This window comes from Littorina saxatilis, linkage group LG2 (assembly GCF_037325665.1).
Source record: "Littorina saxatilis isolate snail1 linkage group LG2, US_GU_Lsax_2.0, whole genome shotgun sequence".
NCBI lineage: Eukaryota > Metazoa > Mollusca > Gastropoda > Littorinimorpha > Littorinidae > Littorina > Littorina saxatilis.
This window is the reverse complement of record NC_090246.1, coordinates 64,209,678-64,228,880: the sequence shown is the minus strand read 5'-3', so window position 1 is coordinate 64,228,880 and position 19,203 is coordinate 64,209,678. Positions and strand designations below refer to the sequence as shown.

The 19,203-nt window shown below is 39.7% G+C and overlaps 1 long non-coding RNA gene across 2 annotated transcripts; it reads left to right on the top strand.

Annotated features, from left to right (window-relative positions):
* Positions 1-13,553: 13,553 nt before the first annotated feature.
* Positions 13,554-18,915, top strand: LOC138959527 (uncharacterized). Of its 2 annotated transcripts, XR_011453734.1 has the most exons (6): positions 13,554-14,817; positions 15,217-15,315; positions 15,817-15,890; positions 16,177-16,337; positions 16,875-16,940; positions 18,734-18,915. It is a non-coding gene; the product is annotated as an uncharacterized lncRNA (long non-coding RNA). The 2 variants fall into 2 exon arrangements; XR_011453733.1 differs by lacking the exon at positions 15,217-15,315.
* Positions 18,916-19,203: the final 288 nt, after the last annotated feature.

Below are 19,203 nucleotides of genomic sequence, written 5' to 3'. Positions count from 1 at the left end.
GTCCAAACAGTCTGGTTTGCCACATTGCACACACGAGCAGAGCCGGGCAGAGGGGACAAATACATAGGCTACATTTACGTTAACCCAAAACCCGTTATGTTCCAGAACATTTAACTGGATCGACTTTATAGGTCAGACGGCATAGAACATAAGGTCGGTATGCATCACCCCCCGCAACTTCTCATCACGTGTTTATAAAAAAGTCACAATAACTTATCTAAAATGTCACTATCCAATTCGTGGTAAAGTGCATGCACACTATATAACAGGAAATTCAGCAAAGTAGGCTACGTGCGAACCCACTCAGATTTTGGTCTGCGTTTGCATTACAAGATAATGGCGTTCATAGCGACGATGGAGAATAGGATTTTATAAAGCTTTTTTAAACTCTGTTCGCATCATTCGGAGGTGTTTTTCATGATGTTTTTTTTTCAAGGAGGTCTTTCTCAAAACAAGCCGTAAAAGGAAAACATATTTCCATTTGAATGGCTGCTGAAAAATGAAAAAAAAGAGTAAATGATTGACTCTTTTGATTCTACCGTTAGCTTATTTACCTTTTTTTTAAATGAGTATTTTTGCTTCACTTTCTGCGTGCAAAAGTTTGGTTTTTTTCAGAGAATAAGGTCGTTTTGCTTTCTATTAGGTTCGTTTTTAGTATTGATTCTTTTGACACTTCAGACTGCTTTTCCATTACTTATTCAGCCGTGAAACAATAACACCTTTCATAACGGATTATAAAAGAATTTTGCGCCCAGTGCTACGGCAGATGAGGTTAAAACATACAGGAAGAACCGGTGTGCTGTCTGTTTTACAAAGGTCACATCCACAGAATAAACCGATTTCCGTTGAAATGTCAACAGCAGACAGATTGTGCCTGCGGGCAAGGAAGTCAAGATAATGAATGTGATTATATCTGTATGATCTTGGCCACCCGCAAAATCAATTATCGCAGATCAGTACAAATTCTGCGTTTATGCCGGTGTTAGGGAGAAGCAAATTTAGCATGGTCATGGATCCCATGACATCCGCTGTTTGTGCTGAGTCAGTTTAAAAATCGTATATTGTTTTAAGATTTTGATTTTGAAGTTGGCTTGTCTGCTGTTAGGAGGACTACCGACAAGTTGTTTGAACTCCCCGCATACGAGATGTTAAGATTTATAGCACAAACGGTAAACACTATTTGGTTAGTGTTTGCCATGTGTGCTACTTTTTTTTAGTAGAATTATACAGAAATTCACACAGAGTTCACAACTCGTTACAATTAGTGTGTCCAAAAGCGGAACACTGCAATTTACAGTGAAGACATATACAGAAAAGAATGGGTTTTTTTATGTGTTTTTTTTATGCTGTAGCGTTCGAGGTGTAAAAGTGCAATATACGACTGCGTATAAAACATTCAATGTGACAGCTAGAATCAGTTTACTTAGTGAGCCGAGGGTAATTGTCACTATCTGATTTCGTTCACAACTATTTTGAAAAGGTTAAACGTGATTCAGATACTATAATAGTACACGCCATCCGTCAAAACAGCCACGGACACGTTTGCATTGATTGAGTAATAATGAAAACCATGACGAGAGATAACATATGTGGCCATTTCTGCGAAAAGGGACATTCTTGATCTAAGCCTCTGATTGGAGAAACGCGGGGTCAAAGTTAGAGCAAAATGTAAACAAACTTTGCTGTGCTGACTGATGCCCACTTCAAGTTGAATTTCTAAAATGTTCAATGAATTATCAGCGATAGTACAATGAACAGCAATTTAAAGTAATGGAAAATAGTCTTGGGATCAACATTACAAACTTCTAAAAATGTTTATATTCATTCCTCCTCAGGAAAAACACATCGAACCGATGACAAGTTGACTGCGATGATGCCGAAAATGGCGACAGAGTGTTTTGTTGTGCTTCGAGAAACATTTTTTCGTCGCTAGTTTTGGTCAAGTTAAAACAACTTACCTTTTTTATATTTAGTCAAGTTTTGACTAAATATTTTAACATCGAGGGGGAATCGAAACGAGGGTCGTGGTGTATGTGCGTGTGTCTGTCTGTCTGTCTGTCTGTCTGTCTGTGTGTGTGTGTGTGTAGAGCGATTCAGACTAAAATACTGGACCGATCTTTATGAAATTTGACATGAGAGTTCCTGGGTATGAAATGCCCGAACGGTTTTTTCATTTTTTTGATAAATGTCTTTGATGACGTCATATCCGGCTTTTCGTGAAAGTTGAGGCGGCACTGTCACGCCCTCATTTTTCAACCAAATTGGTTCAAATTTTGGTCAAGTAATCTTCGACGAAGCCCAGGGTTCGGTATTGCATTTCAGCTTGGTGGCTTAAAAACTAATTAATGACTTTGGTCATTAAAAATCGGAAAATTGTAAAAAAAAATAAAAATTTATAAAACGATCCCAATTTACGTTTATCTTATTCTCCATCATTTGCTGATTCCAAAAACATATAAATATGTTATATTCGGATTCAAAACAAGCTCTGAAAATTAAATATATAAAAATTATTATCAAAATTAAATTGTCCAAATCAATTTAAAAACACTTTCATCTTATTCCTTGTCGGTTCCTGATTCCAAAAACATATAGATATGATATGTTTGGATTAAAAACACGCTCAGAAAGTTAAAACAAAGAGAGGTACAGAAAAGCGTGCTATCCTTCTTAGCGCAACTACTACCCCGCTCTTCTTGTCAATTTCACTGCCTTTGCCATGAGCGGTGGACTGACGATGCTACGAGTATACGGTCTTGCTGAAAAATGGCAGCTACTTGACTAAATATTGTATTTTCGCCTTACGCGACTTGTTTTTGTTTAATGTTTGACAGTAAGCTTTCATCTGGAAGCACATTCAGCAAAGTGTTGTAGCCAAATCATCACACAGCTACATTTCACTAGACGGATCTATACGCATAGTTCAGGTAGATCTGACTTTCACGCGACCGTAGCACTGTACGAAAAAGCAGACGACAAAGTTCTCCAAGAGCATAGGCCTATTGCGAAGCAAGGTCTTCCTCTTCCTGATCGTTTGAATGCCCGGACATCGTAAATGAGAACCTGTTGCTCTTACCGTTTGCTGTCTCCACTTAGATCTATGACAGGCTACAATTTCAGGTAAGTTACCATATAGACTGCAGTGTGTGTGTGTGTGTGTGTGTGTTTGTGTATGTGCGCGCGCAGCTTGTGTGTGTGTGTGTGTGTGTGTGTTTGTTGTGTGAGGGTTTCTGTGTGTGTGTGTGTGTGTCTGTGTGTGTCTGTGTGTCTGTGTGAGCGTGTGTGTGTGTGTGAGAGAGAGAGAGAGAGAGAGAGAGAGAGAGAGAGAGAGAGAGAGAGAGAGAGAGAGAGAGAGAGAGAGAGAGAGAGAGAGAGAGAGAGAGAGAGAGAGAGAGAGAGAGAGAGAGAGAGAGAGAGAGAGAGAGAGGTAGATAGAGGAAGAGAGATGATAATGACGATGATGATTTTGATGATGATGATGATGATGATAGTGGTGGTGGTATGTGTGTACGTGTAGTATGTTTTTAAACTCCTCTTTTTTTTATTTAACCAATGTTACTCTCTTTCTCTCTGTTTGCTGGCGTGGAACAGCAAACAAGTCCAGCAATTCACCGGACAGTGCAACAACAAAAGACAGAAGTGCCTGGCCACAAAGCAGGTGTTCGACAGAATGGGACAACAGCAATGTCCTGCCGGTTCCAGTTCCAAGGAAATCAGCATGGTTTACCCTTGGGACTTTGCTCAGTATGTAAAGACATATTGATACTTTACAATTTGTCAGTACTTTAAAAAAAAAAGGGGGGGGGGAACAATACAGTTATATTTGGGTTTATGTGCTGTTTTCTCCAACAAAGAAGCACAGACACAGACACAGACACAGACACAGACACAGACACACACACACACACACACACACACCACACACACACACACACACACATACACACACACGAACACATACACGCACACACGCACACACACACACACACACACACGCACACGCACACACACACACACTACATTTTCGATAATGTCACCATACCAAACCAGCTTAGAAATGGCAAGTGGATAGGTACCCAAAACCAGACTTGAGCTGTGCAAATAGTGGTTAGTAAATAATATGTTGATCAACTATGTGGTTGCCTTTGTTTCAGAGAAGCAAGTCTTCTACCTTGCGAATGAGGCAGAGGTACAGAGGAGGGTAGCAACTTCAGTCTTCGGCATGGTGCATCAATACTTAGGCATGCAGTTTTGTGTGTGAATGAACAGCACAAATCCATTTTGAAAATGTCTTGATCGTCGGCCACATCAAGTTCGACCCTGATTGGCATTTCAGTTTGTTGAAAGTAAAGGGAGACGTTCGATAGCAGAGTGCACCGATGACATTTTCAATTCAGTGAAGTGATGGACAGACTGACAGACCCACGTGTGCAAGGACACACAGCACCATGTTACTTTCTACAACTGGAAGCTGTATTTACCCAGGAAACTGAACAATTAATCCTTGTTATGAAATTTAGAAGTACCACAACTTCAAGTCGACAAGTGTGTGTGTATTGTTTTCAGCAGACAGCCTCAAATAGTTTGTGTTTGTATATGCGTGGGTGAAGAAAGAATAGAACATGGAGGAGGGAGAGGTAGTATGAAAGAAGAAGAAATATTCGAGAAAAAAAATCATATGGCTGATTGTTTTTTCTTCTGCATGGGAGGAGAGAACAAGTCGCGTAAGGCGAAAATACAATATTTAGTCAAGTAGCTGTCGAACTCACAGAATGAAACTGAACGCAATGCAATTTTTCATCAAGACCGTATAGGCTACTCATAGCATCGTCAGTCCACCGTTCAGGCAGGGAAATTGACAAGAAGAGCGGTTTAGTAGTTGCGCTGAGAAGGATATCACGCTTTTCTATACCTCTCTTCGTTTTAACTTTCTGAGCGTGTTTTTAATCCAAACATATCATATCTATATGTTTTTGGAATCAGGAACCGACAAGGAATAAGATGAAAGTGTTTTTAAATTGATTTGGAAAATTTAATTTTGATAATAATTTTTATATTTTTAATTTTCAGAGCTTGTTTTTAATTCAAATATAACATATTTATATGTTTTTGGAATCAGAAAATAATGGAGAATAAGATAAACGTAAATTTGGATCGTTTTATAATTTTTTATTTTTTTTTTACAATTTTCAGATTTTTAATGACCAAAGTCATTAATTAATTTTTAAGCCATCACGCTGAAATGCAATACCGAAGTCCGGGCTTCGTCGAACATTACTTGACCAAAATTTCAGCCAATTTGGTTGAAAAATGAGAGCGTGACAGTGCCGCCTCAACTTTCACGAAAAGCCGGATATGACGTCATCAAAGACATTTATCGAAAAAAGGAGAAAAACGTTCGGGGATATCAATCCCAGGAACTCTCATGTAACATTTCATAAAGATCGGCCCAGTAGTTTGGTCTGAATCGCTCTACACGCACGCACGCACGCACGCACACACACACACACACACACACACACACACACATACACCACGACCCTCGTTTCGATTCCCCCTCGATGTTAAAATATTTAGTCAAAACTTGACTAAATATAATGATAAACAAGTCGCGTAAGGCGAAAATACAATATTTAGTCAAGTGAGCTGTCGAACTCACAGAATGAAACTGAACGCAATGCCATTTTTCAGCAAGACCGTATACTCGTAGCATCGTCAGTCCACCGCTCATGGCAAAGGCAGTGAAATTGACAAGAAGAGCGGGGTAGTAGTTGCGCTAAGAAGGATAGCACGCTTTTCTGTACCTCTCTTTGTTTTAACTTTCTGAGCGTGTTTTTAATCCAAACATATCATATCTATATGTTTTTTGGAATCAGGAACCGACAAGGAATAAGATAAAAGTGTTTTTAAATTGATTTGGACAATTTAATTTTGATAATAATTTTTATATATTTAATTTTCAGAGCTTGTTTTTAATCCGAATATAACATATTGATATGTTTTTGGAATCAGCAAATGATGGAGAATAAGATAAACGTAAATTTGGATCGTTTTATAAATATTTTTTTTTTTTTACAATTTTCAGATTTTTAATGACCAAAGTCATTAATTAATTTTTAAGCCACCAAGCTGAAATGCAATACCGAAGTCCGGGCTTCGTCGAAGATTACTTGACCAAAATTTCAACCAATTTGGTTGAAAAATGAGGGCGTGACAGTGCCGCCTCAACTTTCACGAAAAGCCGGATATGACGTCATCAAAGACATTTATCAAAAAAATGAAAAAAACGTTCGGGGATTTCATACCCAGGAACTCTCATGTCAAATTTCATAAAGATCGGTCCAGTAGTTTAGTCTGAATCGCTCTACACACACACACACACAGACACACGCACATACACCACGACCCTCGTTTCGATTCCCCCTCGATGTTAAAATATTTAGTCAAAACTTGACTAAATATAAAAAGACGAAAAAGTAAAAAATAGGGTAACGTTACAAAAAGGGCAATAACTCTGGAATGAAACATTATTTTGACCTAAAACCATACAAGTAATAACGGCAGATGATTGAACTTACTATTTCCCGGCAAAAGTTTGTTTTTGAAAGTGTGGCCATTTTAAGTCATTTTGGGGGTATCTCCAAAAAAAGGTCATAACTCCGTGAAAAATAAATTTGAAAGTCTGAAATTCTCACATCACGTTCTAAATATAACAGTCTTTTAAATAAAATCCAAAACTCAAAATCGATAAATTTGTCAAGAATGTCCCTTTTCGCAGAAATGGCCACAATTATGTGCTTCTCAGTTCTGCTGGATCATATTTTCCTATCCGCTGTCATTAAAGTGTTTATTACAACTGTAGTAATATGATCCTCATGGACATTTTACCTATAGTTCTGTAGAATTCGTGCGTGTATATATTTTTCTTCTTCGGTGGTAACAATAAAGTCTTTGAGGGGGACATTATTTGTGTTGTGGCAAATCCTCGTCGACATACCGTATATGTGAGAATGCAGCTTTCTCCAAAGATGTATGATATTGTTGGTCATGGTCTTTTCCAGCAAAACTACTGTAACGGAATGCATGGGTTTAGAATATTCCTCCCAGGGAAAATACAACAAGCAGGGGCCAAGCCAGTGGGTCTGTTTAGTATTTGTCGCAAGAGTAATGTTGAAAGCTTATAAATTATATTCTCTGAAGACTGTTACTCGAATTTGCACACACACACACACACACACACACACACACACACACACACACACACACACACACACACACACACACACACACACACACACACACACACACACACACACACACACACACACACACACACACACACACAAACACACACTTACACACACACACACGAATCTGTTCATGTTAAATTTTGTAGATTTATTCTTGGTGTGCACAAAAAAGCCATGTGGATTCCAGTTTTAGCAGAAATAGGAAGATTTCCTTTAGGACTAAACATGTTATCACAAAGCATATCGTATTGGGCACATATTTTGAAAACGGAGAATATCACTTATTCATCAAATATATGAAGAAATGTTAAACCAAGCGCCAAAAAATCCGTGGCTAACTTTCATCAAAGAGATTTTGTACAAAATAGGTTTTAAACATGTATGGCTTAATCAATATACATTTGACATCGGTAAACTACAAAACGCCATACAAGAAAAGTTAAGGATTAACTACATAAAGTTTGGGGAGAAAATTAAATGTGAAGGTCGTCCAAGGCTGAAATTTTATTCCTCTGTAAGCAAGACATACGAAGTTCAGCCATACCTTATAAGCATTACGAATATCAAGCATAGACATTTACTGAGTAAATTAAGGACAAGTACACACTCTTTAAAAATTGAAACTGGAAGACATAATAACATACCAAGAGAAAATCGTTTATGTAATAAATGTAACGTTATTGAAGATGAAATTCACTTCCTAGACGGATGTCAAAAGTTCACTGAACTGCGAAATGATTTTATAAAGGATCTATCAAATATAGATATAAAGTATTCCAACAATAAACCTAGTGAAGTATTTTGCGAAGACAGAATACAAATTCGTCTAGAAAAGTTTATTTCAGATTATTTTAATCGCTCTTTGTGTCAATAACCAATTTGGTTCCGACAATAAAATATATTCTATTCTATTCTATTCTATTCTATTCTATTCACACACACACACACAAACAAACACACACACACACAAACAAACAAACACACACACACATACACACACACACACACACACACATACACACAGATACACACACACACACACACACGCACACGCACACCGCACTACCGTGCGCCCGCCGCAGACTCTTGTAACCATCAAATCACCAAAGCGTATCACACCGAGCACAGTGCTCCGGACAGAAATAACCACAGCCAAGTTAGCACAGGCCTATGACTGTTAATCTCTAAAGCGACTGTATACATTACCATTGACGGTGATCGATAATTTTTCGTGCGCGTTCCCATCTCCAGCAAATGTAAACCAGCACTCAGATCTGCCTGAAACTTTGGCACCAGTTGCCCCTACCATTTTTTTCTTAGCATGCAATGTCACGATTTTTTTGTCCTTAAACCCTGAATTAATACGAATATTTGTTTAGGTCTTTCAGAAACGTTGCGTAATAAGACACGCTTAGTATACACGTTCACCAAAATCAACACAGATTTTGGTCAGCCTATTAGTCATAACTTCTGAAATTTCTAAAGCAATTCATTGAGAACTTGAGCAGATATGGCTCTTTGAGTGGAGGACCCCCTCAAAAATGGCCGCAAAACGTGACTTTTTTGGCCTCTGAATTGTTGACCCCTACCGCCTTTGTCAAAAGGCTACACAAAGACTAGAAAAGTAAGGTGCATCAAACAAATGGCTTTGAACTGGAAATTGAATGGCCTTTCTAACAGTAGTCAGAAGTGTTTGGTAAGTGCACATTCTGATTTTTTGCAGATTTTAAAACAGGTCGATTTTAGGGGTGACCTTGTTTGACAGGCTGTAACGCGATGCCTATACAAATTACCAACGATCAGACAAATGATATAAACGGTGGACATAATTAACTTTTCCAGCATATAAAGTTGAACTAAAATGGATTGCGTTTTACTGCTTTTGTTAGCGTGCGAAAGTTGTTGCATTAATTTTTTGGCCAAGTTTAGTTTTACGGCAGCGCACGAAAGCCACAGAAGCGTGCGGTCGTGGCTAATTTGTCTTTCCGGTTCAGCTTCGCAATTTATTGTCCATTTGTGCTATTGCTGAATTCGTGAAAAAGAGCGAACACGAGCTACAGAGAAGACCGAAAAGGTATACGCTTCCCGTGTGGAAAGTAACACCTTGAACGAGGAAAACAGTGTCTTTATTTGTCGTTGTTAAACAACCATGAGCTAAACTGTCGACAGGAGATTAACCAGGATGTGTTTAATGGTTATTTACGAGAACTTGGCGTTCAGTAACGGAAAGGTAAGGTGCTGGTTCCAAAGATATATTGACCGTTGGTGGTGAACATAGTTGTTTACACTGGAAGGAATACATCTGATACACACACACACACACACACACACACACACACACACACACACACACACACACACACATACACACACACACATATACACACACACACACACACACACACACACACACACACACACACACACACACAAACTCTTTTGTTTTGGTTAAACACACTTTGAATATCAAAAAACCTAGCTTAGCTGCAAACATGAGCAAAACTCAGGTTACGAAGGTCGTTCGGTCTGACTCAAACACATGCCGAATGGAATCGCTTAAAAAAAATCAGCTGGATCTCAGCTGCAAGTTCTAATGACATGAAATACTAAAAACTCTGAGATATTGTCATGTCAGAAATATCAACAGAGAAGTCCAAAACTAAAACAAAATGATACAAAGCAAGGCCTCGTGGCGGCTGACGCTTGTTTATCTGCTTCTTCTGACAACGCTATAATCAGTGTTGACACGACATCGACTGAACAATCCAAGATGTCCCGTATTGACACTCTCTTCCAAAGAGAAATCTCAAAAATAAGAATAAAAACAAATAATGTATTGTTTGTCTTAACAAAACAGACATTTGCCTTTAGGCCTGCCTCACAATTTCAAAAACGATATTGCACTTGGACATGCATATACAAATTAAAGAATAGATTAAACATTCAAGGTGTGTCTTACTTCAATACAATATAACAAATCACTTCACGTCGGAACAAGATAACATTTGCCTTTAGGCATGCCTCATCATTGTAACAAGTCGCGTAAGGCGAAATTACTATATTTAGTCAACCTGTCGAACTCACAGAATGAAACAGAACGCACTGCATGTTTTCAACAAGAGAATAATTATAGCATCGTCAGTACCCCGCACGTGTAAAACGCAGTGAAATTGACAAGCCAGTAAAGCGTAGTAGTGGTTGCGTTTAGCAGCATAGCGCGCGCTTTTCTGTATCTCTATTCTTTTTATATTTAGTCAAGTTTTGATTAACTTTTTGAGCTGTTGTGAATCCAAACATAACATATATATACACTTTTCAAAAAAAGTTAAGGATCGGTTGAAAAAACGGATCTAATTAAACAAAATTGCCAAAAAATTAAACATCGACATAATAATTAAAAGATTAATGTGTTTGAATTAACAAATGAACAATGAGTCTTGACCTAGAATTTTGTTTGGCAGGCAGAGTTATTTCCCTTTGTGGGACTTCTCAAAAGCTTCTGCATTTTGGAAGAAAAAGGGTGTTTTTTATAGCCCCATGAAATATGCGGAACGCATGCCAGGGAAAAAGGTTGTGATGCACGTGCTACAACAGGGTCCTGGCTATGAACATCACTCACCAGCTTGTGTTTAAAGGTTGACACGCTGACACAATTATGCACAGTAGCAACATGCCCCCACGAAGAAAACTGAGCGATTTGGATAGAGGAAGGGCAATAGGATGGCTACAAGACGGTGTTGCTGCCAGGCAAGTGGCCCAGAGGCTTGCAGTGGCTCCCTCTGTCATCATCAGACTAAAACAGAGATTCCACGCAACTGGAAGAGTGCAGGAGCGACAACGTTCTGGTCGGCCCAGAGTCACCACACAAAGAGAGGATCGCTTCATTCAGAGGCAGGCCATGCAACAAAGAATGGCTACGGCAAACAGCATTAGGCAACGCCTACAAGCTACCACCAACACTGTTGTTAGTGGTCAGACGATCCGAAACCGCTTACACAACTTTGGCTTGCGTGCAAGCTTGGGCGTCCAGTCCGAGGAACAACCCTGACTGCTAATCACCGAGCAGCTCGCCGAGCCTGGTGCACTCAACATGTGATGTGGAAACGTCAGCAGTGGGCTCAGGTGTTGTTTACAGATGAGTCCCGCTTTTGCTTGGAACCTGCTGATGGTCGCATCCGAGTGTGGAGGCGTCGCGGAGAGCGCTTCGCAGAAGGCGCTGTTCTGGAACGACAGCATTTTGGTGGAGGCTCTGTGATGGTCTGGGGAGGGATCAGCACACGTCTAAGGACACCTCTGTACCATGTAGTGGGCAACTTGACCGGTGTTCGCTACCAGAATGAGATCCTGCAACCCCTAGTCGTTCCAGCCCTCCAAGCGATCGGCCCTCGTGCGATTCTTCAGGATGACAACGCACCTCCCCATCGCTCTGCAGCTGTAAACACCTTCATCCAGCAGGCCAGGGTCAACAGGATGCTGTTGCCAGCCAACAGCCCGGACCTGAACCCCATAGAGCACATATGGGACGAGCTTTGTCGTCGGGTACAGCGACATCACCCTCCTCCTGCCAATCTGGGTCAACTGCTGCAATGGCTCCAGTAGGAGTGGAATGGAGTTCCCAGAGCATTCATATGCAACCTGATCCACTCCATGCGCCAACGATGTGTTGAATGCCTGGCACACAACGGAGGGCACACGCGTTATTGACACTGATTCACATTGTTGTGAATTCCATTTTCGAGGGTTGTCAGGTTTGACACACTCTAGCTAAATTGTCGCTGCCGCGTTCGATCTTTGCTTTGTTTGTCATTACTCCTTGGTTGTTCAATTATATAATTTTTAAAAAATGAAAGAATTCGGTCTTGTCTGTTTTGTGTGGCGTGCTTATAAAAAAGTGATCCTTAACTTTTTTTGAAGAGTGTATATATATATATATATTTTTTTTTTAAATGTTTGCTAATGTTTTTTATGATATATATACATTTATATATATATATATATATATATACACATATACATATATATTATTATTTTTGTATATATATATTGTCACAATTTCAGTGACACGTTTGAGAAAGAAACTCTTTGTTGGGCGCCTTTCTCAAATTGCAACGTAATGCGCCTGTGCTGGCCACAGCATTGGGGAAAAAAGTTGTGGCAGACCTTCACGAAATTCACGTAGAAACCGTGCGGGTATCGGGTGATTTCGCTCACCGTTTAGATCACGTGTTCCAAGCATGCTATAGGTGTGTTTGGTAGGCGATCAGTGATTGGTCAGGAAGATCGCTTGGTTTGGGGAAGCGACTGCCGATTGGTCAGGGAGATCACATGGTCTTTCTTTCTTTTCTACAAGCTGGGCAGACGACAGATCTGGGGTTGACTAAGATTTGGAGGATTCCAACGCGTTGCAAGACTGGTTTAGGTCGACCAACGGGCTTCTGGCGTCAGTGCAGAACGCAGAAGGCTTAGGACGTGAGGGATTTGGCTACATACTTTCGCTGACGAGCGGGAGCCAAATATTCAAGCGGTTTGCTTGGGAGAGCTACATTTTACGAGCTGTTGAGCTTGCTGCTGGAGACTTGCTGGAGGTTTGCTACCTTGTTGCTGGTTGTTGCTGGAGGTGTTGCTGTACGTTTGCTGGACGTTTGCTACCTGGCTGCTACCTGTTTGCTGTTGAAGACGGGCTACACTGTTGCTGTCCTTTGCTGTACGGTTGCTGATCTACGGCTGTTACTGGTGTTGCTACAACTTTCACCTGTATACACCACTGCGCCACTGTTTCATCGAATGGACCCTGGCTACACTGAGAGTTGAGTGCACCCATGCGTAGACGCCCCCCACCTTGTCATCTTTCTAACCCTTTATGACGAACTTTGAGTTGTGACAACGTGGAGTGTTAACGCCTGTACAGGCTAAGACTTTTTACAGAGCAGCTAAGTGTTTTCTAACTTTACACGGTTCAGCGTGTTCTTATTATTTCATAAACTTTAACTGGCTTTTTGTCGGTTATTTTTGTCTTACGATTTGGTCGTAAAACACTTTTGGCTTCACGAGAAGAGGGAGGTGGAGAGTTAGTGTACATAAACAGACGTCTAGAACTTATACTTTTGTTGATTCTAACTTTTTTGTGTGACTGCGAGAGTGGATCGTGGTGTGGTTAGTCGGTTAGCAGTAATTGACCGTTTTAAGTCATTCATTTGACTTTAAAACGTGACATATATTATATATTTCAGCCTGCGGGCCGAAAATTTGGATTTAAAAAAAAAGCGACATTCTGGCTTGGTTTTGGACTTTTTATTGTGATATATACATATTGTAACGGGATGGGCGCGCGAGCTGTGTTGGCTCTGGTTGTTGATTGTTGTGTGTGTGAATGTTAATGAAGAATAAAGCAAACACAAATTGTTCCAGGTTTCAATGTTCAGATTTATTCATCTGAACAAATTCGTATCGAACTTCAATATATCAGTGCATCATTCATTCACATATAAAAATAGGCATGACATATGATGACCTTGTTCTGGACTATCTTCTTTACTGTAGACTGCGATCTCTTTATGTAGTTTAGAACCTAGTGTTCTCTAACTCAATATTATATCCTTCCTCATCCAGTCTCGAAGAAGAATACTAGAACCCCCTCGCTCAGCCAAAAGAACCAAATTGCTGGAACAATTGCTAGGAACTTCATCAACCAGGAACCCGCATAAGCCCGGAACAACTAGAACAACCGCTAGGAACTAGCGACTAGAAAACTTCATAAGCTAAGCCCCGATTTCTGCTTTCCCTTCTCTATTTATTCCCTTTCTTGTTTGTTTACCTGTTACCGCTAGCTACCGCTAACGTTTCGATCGTCTATAACGATCTCCCCTGACTGTCTACGTTACCCCAATACATGTCCTAACAACATAAACAACATACCTTGTCTCTCCTTCCTTTCTTCTTGTTTCGTACCTTTAGCAACGAACCGACACTCTCGATCGTCTTAGAGTCAAGGCGATCGAGGATGTTTGTTTACGTTTCTCTAGGTAACTTCTAACAATGCTCAAACAACCTATCCTACCGAACTAAATCTCCATTTTACTTTCACTCAATCATTATCCTATCAATAATGAATCAATTCTAAAATGCATAACCATATTTACATGCACATTTCATTACATAATATTCTCTCATCGATGAGATCTCGTATAACACCTTCTCAAGTCAAAGCGACCAAAAAGTGTTTGTTTACGTTTCCCTAGGTAACCTCTAACAACATACAAACAATTTATCTAACTAAACCAAATCTCTGTTTCCTTTCACTCAATCATTATCTTATCAATAATGAATTAATTCTAAAATGCATGCAGTAATATTCACATGCACATTTCATAACATAACATTCTCTCATCGTTCTTCTTCGATGAGATCTCGAACAACACGTCATCTAAAATGGCGTCATCGAAGAGAAGACTATGTTCCATTGTGTTCGTTTCTTAAGAATGCGATCGATACGCACACGATTCCGAATAAAAACTACATAAACTAGTCAGCGAAAGTTTCCTGCTACGAACTGTGCAGTGGTTTTCTGGTGAGTACATCCTAACACAGTTAATATCATAACATTTGTCCACAAGTCTCTCAGTCTTTCACTTGTCTCAATGAAGAACACTTTTAGATCTGTATCACATGTTTCTCAGTGCAAAAGTTAGATCCACTAATGTTCAGCTTAAAGTTCCTGGATAATACTAATAGGGCCATCCATTACATGCACCCCCGCTTTCTAACATTATGCTCCGCATAATCTATATATTTTAAAACATATTCTCCTGTAACTTTAACTACCAGTACCAGAACTAGAACATAGAAATTGAAATTTGAAATTAAAACTTGAGTGAATCACTCACATTCTTCTGTTTCTGTTAGTGTTACTAAATTTTCTTGTATTTGAGAACGATGGTTGTCTTCCCGTCTTTTCTTTTAATCACAGATGAGACAAATGAATTTGTCGTCTGCACTTGTGCGAGTGCCGTGGCTTCTTCTATGGGCAGATATACCATGACAGGATATAACTTTGACTCTGCCCGAGGTAAGTCGGTTTTCTCTTTCTCCGGATTTTCTTCATTTACAGAAGCGTCACTTATGTTCTCATAGACTGGTACTTGCTCCATCTGTAACACATTAATATCGTATTGCGCTAATTAAGTTATTCATAGTCAATGTTTTCATATTTGTCAACCGTCCATACTACAATACATCTTGTATTACCCACTTATCTTCTAAAACTAACCGAGACCGAGTAACATTGTTAGGATCGAAAAAGCGTGCTACAGTACCTTCGTGCTTTACCAATTTCACATCGCCTAACAATAACTCGACTCCTTGAGAACTCCACCTGTCCAGTTTGAATAATTATCTTGGCCTAGTGCCTCACATTATTGTCACACAGGGATATATATATGTCTCGAAACCAGCCTCAATTTACCTTGAGTTACGCTCCATCATACTAACACAATCCATACGAAAGACGTATATGAGAATACTGTTTATGAATGACTATCTTTTGCACAATGTCATCGTTATGTTCCAGAAAAACAAGGCGAAGTTACGAACAGTTCAGTCTCCACTTCTCCATCCACGTCGGCACATTCTTTCCTTTATAAGGTAACAGTCTGTCAATGTGATACGCCTTTGAATCTTTCTTTGGTCTAGTTTTAATAAGGTATGTCAAATCATCAATCTTGTTGGTGATGATATACGGTCCTTTCCATTTTGACGTCATTTTAGTACACACACCTATCTTCCTGACAGGGTTGAACAACCAGACTAATTGTCCTACACTCAGTTCACGTTTTCTGGTTTTCATGTTGTAGTATCTCTCTTGATGCACTGCACTTTTCTTTAAATGTTTCCGTGCATGTTCATGTACTTTTTGAAATGTCTGTTCCAGGTTTGCAGTGTAGACATCTGGGGAAACATCTTCTTCTTCAGCTCCGGGTCGTCCAAACACCAGTGACATCGGTAGTCTCGCCTCACGTCCCAGCATCATTCGATTTGGAGTTATACCTGTACTGCAGTGAACTGACGATCTGTATGCTGAGGCCAGTAGAGGTAAGTAGATATCCCAGCTTTTCTGGTTGTTTTCGCAGTACGCTGTTAACATAGCAGCCAGTGTTCTGTTGAATCGTTCTACAATTCCATTTGCTTGAGGCCGCATGCTTGTAGATCTGGTCTTGTTTATCCCCACTAGATTACACATTTCCTTGAATAACACTGATTCAAAGTTTGTGCCCTGATCAGTGTATAGTGTTAGTGGATACCCAAATCTGCTTGCGAAATGGGTTATGAAGGCTTGTGCTACCGTCTTTGCTTCTTGATTTGGAATTGGTATTGCTTCTGTCCATCGTGTGAATTGATCTGTGATGACCAAAATGTGTGTGTTTCCCATCACTGTTTTGGGAAAAGGTCCACATATGTCTAGATTCACCCGTTCCAGAGGTTCACCAACTCCACAATGTCCAAGTGGAACATGTTTTTGATGAGATTTTCGAGCAGCACACTTATCACATTGTACACAGTAGCGTTTGATACAATCATCCATGGCTGGCCAATAATATGACTGTTTTATTCTCTCTCCTGTCTTTTCAGATCCAAGATGACCAGCGGTGGGAACGTCGTGATGATTCTTCATAACATCTTCTTGCTTTGACTCAGGTACGATCATTTGTAGTCCTGTATCTTTATCATTCTCAAGACGCTTTCTGTAGAGAATACCATCTACCATACATAGTCTGTCCCACTGAGCCCAAAGTGTTTTTGCCTGAGAACGTTTTGTAGAGAGCTCTGCCCATTTTGGTCGCTCCTTTGATTTCATCTTCGCAGATAGAAGTGGTTCAATATCTTGATCTTCAAGTTGAGCTTGGCTAAGTTCTTCTGCATTCCATCCGTCCAAAGATAATGGATGGAATCTGACTTCAAAATCAGGTTTTTCTGTACTTGATGATGAGTCTAGAGTTTTACTACATGACGGTTTCTGTTCATCCTCCACAATCATAGCTATGTTGTGATTTTCTTGCTTGACTTGCTTGCTTGCAGAACTGAGGATATCAGAGAAAGAGAATTGAACTGCTGTAGGTCTTAGTTCATCATTCTTGGTTCTCTGTTGTATCAAAGTACATGCAACAAAGTTTTCTTCTTTCATTGTTTCTTGATCTCTTTGTTGTTGTCTCAAGTATGATGTACAGGGTTTTCTGCTCAAAGCATCTGCATTGGAATGTTTCAACCCAGCACGATGTGGAACATCTTCTTGTGTTTTATCTTCTTTCTCTCTGTTTTCCTGTTTCGTAGTTTCTTCTTTCTTCATGTTGCGTTGACTCGGTTGAGTATCCTCTCTGTTTTCCTGTTTCGTAATTTCTTCTTTCTTCACGTAGCGTTGACTATCTTCCCTGTTTTCTTGTTTCGTAATTTCTTCTTTCTTCATGTTGGGTCTTCGTCGATTTACCGATTCTCGACCCTTTAAAATCGGCGGTTCTCGTTTCCCTCTCTTCTCTGTTGAGAACGTCCGTTGTGGGTTGGTCGAGTTTCAAATTGTTCCTGTTCTTTGCACTTCCTGTACAAATTACAGTCTTTCAAACTGTGGTCAGAGCGTTTACAACATGTGCAAAACTGTGTTCTCTGTCTGCAGTTTCTGGACAAATGTGTAGTCTCATTACATGTCCAGCACCGTCTGTCTCCCTTTTGTTGTTGACGATTTCGATCAGTTGTCTCCGGTGAAGAATTTATCATCGTTGATTCTTCTCCGTTGACCATGAAGATTTTCTTTTTCTGTGGTACCATGATAGCTTCATACATGTCAGCCACCTCTTCAGCTTCACGAATGGTTTGACAGTTTCTCTCCAAACATCGCCATTTTATGTCTGGACTCATATTTTTATACCATTGCTGTAGTGCAAGTTGATGTTGAGTTGATGACCCAACATTTGGATATGCCCTTTGTGCAAGTAGAAGAAGTTCATCAGAAAAGTCTGCCAATCCTTCATTTGGTAGTCTTTTTCTGTTTTCAAACTGTGTGGTCCAGTACACCCCATGTCTGGATGCTGTGCCGAATCTCTGTCGCAGTTGAAATATAAGACTGGCATATTCTCTTTTCTCATGAGGTGCTAGTCCAGCGTAGAATCTTCTAGCTTGTCCTTTCAAACAGGCTCCAAGAGTGAGTGTTCTTTCTCTCAGTGTCCAACCACCTAAATCAGCAATACATTCAAACTGATCTAAGTATGTCTCAAAGTCATCACTCCCATCGAAAAGTTGTGGTTTCATTTGTAGACCTCTTCTACTTGATCCTTTGTATGTCTTGTCTGTTACTGTTAGTTCTTGAACACCTCCAGTAGAATTATGACTATTTCCTCCCATCGGAAATTCTGCTCCCTCAGTTTCTTCATCACGTAGATACTGTTCATAAAATTGTTCAGGATTCATCATTGTTAATACTTTCTTTTCTTCTTTTGCAGAAATCAATCAAGTCCAATCCAAGCAGAATCTCCGTAAAAAGTCACTTTTAAAGAAAAGTCATTCCTCATCTGGTATAAAAGTCAAAAGACATCTCCTTCTTGTAAAATCCTCTTCTTCCACGATATCCGCTACAGCTCTGTATAAAACATGTATCAAAAGTCAATAAAGTTTATAAAAATCACCTCCAGGCTACTATGCTTCTTCTAGTTTCTTCAGTTCCTCTTCTTTCTTCTTGTTGTACGTTGTCTAGTTTCTTCAGTTCCTCTTCTTTCTCTCTTGTTGCACGTTGTCACAATCACATGAAGATTTTAATCCATGAATAATCACATGAAGAAAATAATCCGTGAATAATCACATGAAGATACTATTCCGTGAATAATCACATGAAGATAATAATCCGTGAATCAGCAGGGTTATATCCATATTTTTTTTTTTTCACACACACACTTTAATCCATGAATCCACTGCA